The sequence below is a fragment of the Alligator sinensis genome, unplaced genomic scaffold (genome assembly GCF_000455745.1).
Source record: "Alligator sinensis unplaced genomic scaffold, ASM45574v1 scaffold76_1, whole genome shotgun sequence".
NCBI classification, from domain to species: Eukaryota; Metazoa; Chordata; order Crocodylia; family Alligatoridae; genus Alligator; species Alligator sinensis.
Genome location: NW_005841865.1, coordinates 1,823,913 through 1,829,383, shown reverse-complemented (window position 1 = coordinate 1,829,383; position 5,471 = coordinate 1,823,913). Strand labels below are relative to the sequence as shown.

Genomic DNA, 5,471 nt, shown 5'->3' with positions numbered 1-5,471 from the left:
CCCTACACTAAGCACTGTTTTCATGCTGCCTCACTTCACGAGGGGCTCCCTCGCTGTGCTAGCTAGCGGGGAGCAGAAGAGAGTAGAAGACTTACAACTGGAGGACTTCCTGAAGTGTCCAGAGGCCAGCCCTGAGCTCCAGCTCAGCTCCTGCGTGGTGGGACTGATACAGAAGAGTCATCATGCTGGGTTTGCCTCAGTAGAAGTCTACCTCAGGAAACAGGAAATGAAGGTGTGTACTAGAGTTCCTTCGCACTGTCCTCATCTGCTAGGGGGAGAGAGAAAATGTCAATACATCCCATACCAGAGAGAATATCATAGTTTAACCAGGGTAACCTCCAACTCTTCACTCCCTTGAACAGGCCTATGAATGCTAGACATAATTAATCAGGACTCATAGTAAAGATGATATCTTTTACTAGACCAGGGACAGGCAATTATTTTGAGCAGAGAACTGCTTACTGAGTTTTGGCAAGCCATTGAGGGCCGCATGATAGGCAGCCAGGGGCAGATAAATATTAATTTTCTAATTTTTTTAGGGGCCCCATGGGCCAGATAGAATGGCCTGGTGGGCTTCATTTTGCCCACCCCTGTACTAGACCAACAAGACTTTTTCCAAAAAAATTCTTTATTTGCAAAAATCTTGCTGGTCTAATAAAAGATATCATCTCTACTATGAGTCCTGATTGTCTGTTCCTCTAGATCAATACAGCTACAACCTGGATAATACCTGAAACATAATTAATAACACTTCACACTTTTATCACTGGTATCATCTCAGGAAATCAAAATGCTTTACTAAACCTTGTTAGTGAAAGTTGCATGTCTATAGGGATGGACATTATTATTTTCCATTATTAGCTCCTTTTTTATACCCAGAGAACCCAAGACACCTAGCAACTGAAAATTGTTTCAAGGCAGCACAGAAAGGTTATTTATTATTGTAGTGCAGTCAGACCTCAAGGGCTTCAACCCGGTACAAATACAGAATAAAATGTGGACTCAGTGCTGTGAGGCTTTCAGTCTCAGTCTGACACAAGATGCCAGAAGTGGGTTATGGCTGAGAAAAGGGGTGGAAAGAGGAGTCAGTGCTAAAGTTCCCCAACAACAGCACCACAGGCTTGGTTCCCAGGAGCAAAACACTTCCTTTTAGCCTGCATGCCTCACAGAAGGGCAGCCATGTCAGGACCTAAGTGGCTGGTCATGGAACCTAAAGGCCTGCTTAGTTCAGAGGTGTTGAACACCAAGTTTCTGCTAACCTCCTTGGGACCAAGAACCAAGTGTGTTTCTAAAAACCAGGCCCTCTGAAGTGCAAAATCATTTTACTGATGCCAGGGGCACCATTAGGACAGACTAGTGAACAAAACTCAAGAGTCCTCAGGAGCTGCACAGGGCTGTCCCTTAAACAAGTGTCCCCTGTACCAGCTGGTCAGTGCTACTGGGGAAGCTCTTCCTGTTTTGATGAGTTTGCCTGTTTAGGCAACCAGACTATGTCACTTGAATGCGGGTGTATGGGTTCTCTTCTCTGCCCTGCCATGGAGCTGCTGCATGCCTTTGGGCAAGTCTCTCCCCTTCAGTGTGCCTTTCCCTCCCAGCCCCTTGCCTGTCATGTCTATCTAGATACTAAGTTCTTTGGGAAAGGGCCTGTCTCTCATTATGCATTTGTACAGCATCTGGCACAGTGGAGGGACCTGTGCTACTGGAGGGAGAGCAGGAGCAATCTGGAAGCGAGTGTTGCTGTCCTATATAATAACATGCAGCCTCAATTCTCCTCCTCTCCAGGTGTGTATGGAGGTGCTCCAGGAATATCCCTTCTTTGTTCAGGACAGAGGATGGGCCTCCTGCTGTCCAGACAAAACCACTCAGCTGTACCAGCTCCCATGCCGGCAGCTTGCAGTTGGAGATGTCTGCATGATATGGAGTCCAAAGAAGCAGCCAGACTGCAATTCAACAAGCCCTGAAGAGCTTTGTGAAACACCTTGCCCTAAGAACTAACTTTTGAGGACCACTAGCTGCTGTCTCCTAAGAGTTGGAGACAGGCTGAAAGGAATCACGCTGTTCCCAGGGAGATGGTCTGTTGCAGGAGGTGGTAAAGCTCTGGTTCCACCAAAGATTCAGAAGGACAGACAGCACTGTGGTGGGACTGGAGGGAAGAAATGAAGGTCTCTCCCTCTGGGAGACTGGGCTGTTGGTAATCTGGTATGACTGACAGTGGTGTGAAGCAGAGTTGTTAATAAGGGGATTGCGGTCTTACATATTTCTGGTGCTGATCCAACCAAGCCATGGCCCTGCATACAAAATGCAGCAACAATAACATGGGGTTAGGCCTGGAATTGTTTCTCTCTCTGACTAAATCTTGATGGGCACTGAAGGCTTTTCCAGATCAACAAGGCAGAATAGCCTCTGGTTTGCCACAAAAGCTATGGGCTATGGCTATAGCTGGGAAGCTGTGGGAAGAAGGACTGATAAACTGAGCTGGTCAGAAAAGCCTGGTGGAGAATTTTCCATTGGAAAAAATGCAATTCTATTGAAAATGCAATATTCGACCAAATTCTATCAATCTGAGTGAAAATGTATATAGAACGGGAAAAGAAGAATAAACATTGCAACATCAAAATGTCTCATGTTGACATAGGCAGACAAGGTTCCTTGGGTGAATTTGATATCTTTTATTAGACCAACCCAAGTGGTTGGAGAATTGTTATTAAGCAAGCTTTCGGGTTCAAAAACCCTTCGTCAGGCTAAGGAAGCGTCAGCAGTTGGTGTGTGCTCTTCCTGGATGGAATGAAAAGTAAAGAAGCCAGGGGCTGGGCTTGTTGACATACACTGACTTAATTTTTTTTTTTTTTTCCTTTTGAAACAGCATTTTATTTGCAAGAGATTATTCTGTATTAGACTGGGACACTGTAACAAGTTCTGACAAAATGTTCTGACTGATGCAAAAAACATTTTTATTATTATTTTTTGTTTTTTCTTTCCCAGAGAATTTTGTGATTTGTAGGTTTTTATCTGAAATAGACTGCAAGCAAATTTCAAAATTCTCCAGAAAAGGAATTGCCATTCTCTTCACAGCTCTCCTAGTGTCTTGGGCTCTAGTGGCCTTAATGGACCTGGTTTAGATCACACATAATGGTGCTGGTCAGACAAAGAGAACCAGGTCCCCACAGGTAATAATAATTCCCAGGCTCCACCTCCTACACAGGATGGGGCAGGCATTAACTCTGCCATGCTAGGAGGCCCCTTGAGTCACCATATCTCAACACACCCAGACAGCAGAAAATGGGAGAGAAGGGGAGGCACTCCAAAGATGCCACTGCCTTCTGTAAATCTCCTCAGCATTTGTGGAAAACACTAACTAGGTCAGTGGCATGTTGGTGTGGTGAGTATAACCTGCCCAAAAAAATAACTTATCTGCAATGAAACTCTGGCAGACAGCTGGTGTTATGGCTTGGACAAGTTCAAAGTAGCACATTGATCTGATGATATTGTATAAAAGAAAATCAGCACAATTAACACCTACCATGACCTCCTACATCACCATCTACACCACTTTTTCTCTGTGCTTCTTCAGCTCACTGGAGGTCTCTTTCACAACAACCCTGTCCCCTCAGTGGAATGAAAGGCTTCCCAATCTCCCCTCGATCCCAAATTACAATCATCCCTTTGAGGGAACCCTAGTAATACTAGGGACTCCAAGACAGATTCACCCTCAGTGAATGGCACTCCAGCTTGGTTGCAATTTACTGCCTCATTTGCTAGTGAAGAAGCTCTTCCTCGTCTATGGCAAATGGTCCATTTCTCTCTCTGCTTCTACAGTTTACTGAACAAATCAAGCTGCTTCTCACTTAAGCCTCTTCTACGCATTGCCCATAAAGAATAAGATCTATTTTCACTGCTTGATGATTCACCACTTGGCAGGGGCTCCTTCACCTTTCACTTTGCAGCTAACTTGTTCCCTAACTCTCTCACCTCCTCCCACCCAATCACAGGGATCAGGGGCCTGAGTCACCTCCTGTTTTCTGCAAACCTGTAATAGAAGAAAGAAACATGAGCAGGAAATGCAGGAGGAACAAGACATGTTACATTTTATTCTGATGACCCAAGCGATTGGATGCCAGCTCCCCTCAGGAGCTCTGGAGGGAACTGTACTTTGTGCCAGGGTTATGAAAAAGCCATCTGAGTCTGCAGCAGGGTCTCAGATGACCTCAGATTGCTGTCATCTCCTAGTAATTTAAGCATTAGTCCTTATGTTGACTCCTACTGATGCAATACAACTCAGGGAGACTTTACTGGAACAATAACTGCTGTACATGATGCCAGTGTAAGCAACAGAGACAGAACCATCAGGCACCTGTCAGGATTGGTAAAATCTGTCCTTAAGGCTACGTAGTCTTGGTGATTCACTTCCCAGGGTTGCTTTGTCTGTTCCCAACAGACTGCTGTGCAAAGCAGTGCCATTTCTATCCCCACCTCCTTTATTCCAGGGTCAGTCCTCATGGCCAAGAGCAGGTATGGCTAGTTCAAATACCCATGGCTTGGTTTTACAGTTACACGTAAATAAAAGTGGTGTTCAGTGGGGCATGTGGGTGGTGTTTAAATGCCAGGGTATGTCACTATGTTCTGTCTGCAGGGGGCGATGTTGCTTAACTCTGAGAATTCACATTTCTCCAGTGAAGCAGGTAAGAGTGCTAGGTAACAGAGGCCGTGGTATTGATTAGCGTTAATATAATTAGCCTGATTCTGCCACCCTTTCTCACTCTGACTGTAACCAAGTCTTTAATTAGCCCCGTTAAAATCTAAGGCTCTACTCACAGCTGTGGGAGTAAGAGACAATGTCCCCAAGTCTCAAGTTAGTGCTTGGCATCAGCTTTACAAAATAGATCCACGCAGCAGCGCCCTGAGCTGCAGGTCTGGCCTCTGGCACTCTGAGCTGGGAGAACACACAGGGTAGGCAGGGCGGAAGATGGGGCATAAGGATTTGAGGAACTGGTAGCACTGGCTGCTGACTCAGCGATACTGTGCTGGGTTTTCCACTGCATCACGAATGAGGCGCAGTCTGGATCTGTAGAGTCCAAGCTGCTGAAACCAAGGGCCTGAACACTGCCCCTCACCCCTCCTGCTATTCCAGTTCTGCACCCCTGCCAGGCTGTATGGATGCCATGCTCCATGCTAGGCCAGGTCTGGCCAGGGACCCGCCTGCAGAGCTGTGAGATATTTCCTGGGCATGCACAAATGCTCGCTGAAGCTGATGTAATTGGTATGACCAGTAACACTCCCCTCAGTACCATGTGCACGGGCTGGCACCCAAGGGCATCATCACTGAGGCAGATGACCCCAGTGCATCCTCTCACGGCCAAACCAGAGTCCCAGCGGTGTGCCTGAGGCTCTGTAACCAAGGCTGGGAGCAAGCGGTGACTGCTGCACCCAGAAGCTGGAGGGACAAACCTGAGAAGGCGCTGAAGCAGTGCCAG

General features: G+C 46.6%; 1 protein-coding gene across 1 annotated transcript in view; it reads right to left on the bottom strand.

Annotated features, from left to right (window-relative positions):
• Nucleotides 1-3,854, bottom strand: part of TP53TG5 (TP53 target 5) — a 14,666-nt gene extending 10,812 nt beyond the window's left edge. Inside the window, exons 1-2 of the mRNA XM_025191895.1 lie at nucleotides 3,521-3,854; nucleotides 96-265 (exon numbers count right to left, since the gene is read on the bottom strand). The gene's annotated coding sequence lies outside the window, so the exon portion shown is untranslated. The remainder of the gene's footprint in view (nucleotides 1-95; nucleotides 266-3,520) is intronic.
• Between the last annotated feature and the right edge of the window lie 1,617 nt (nucleotides 3,855-5,471).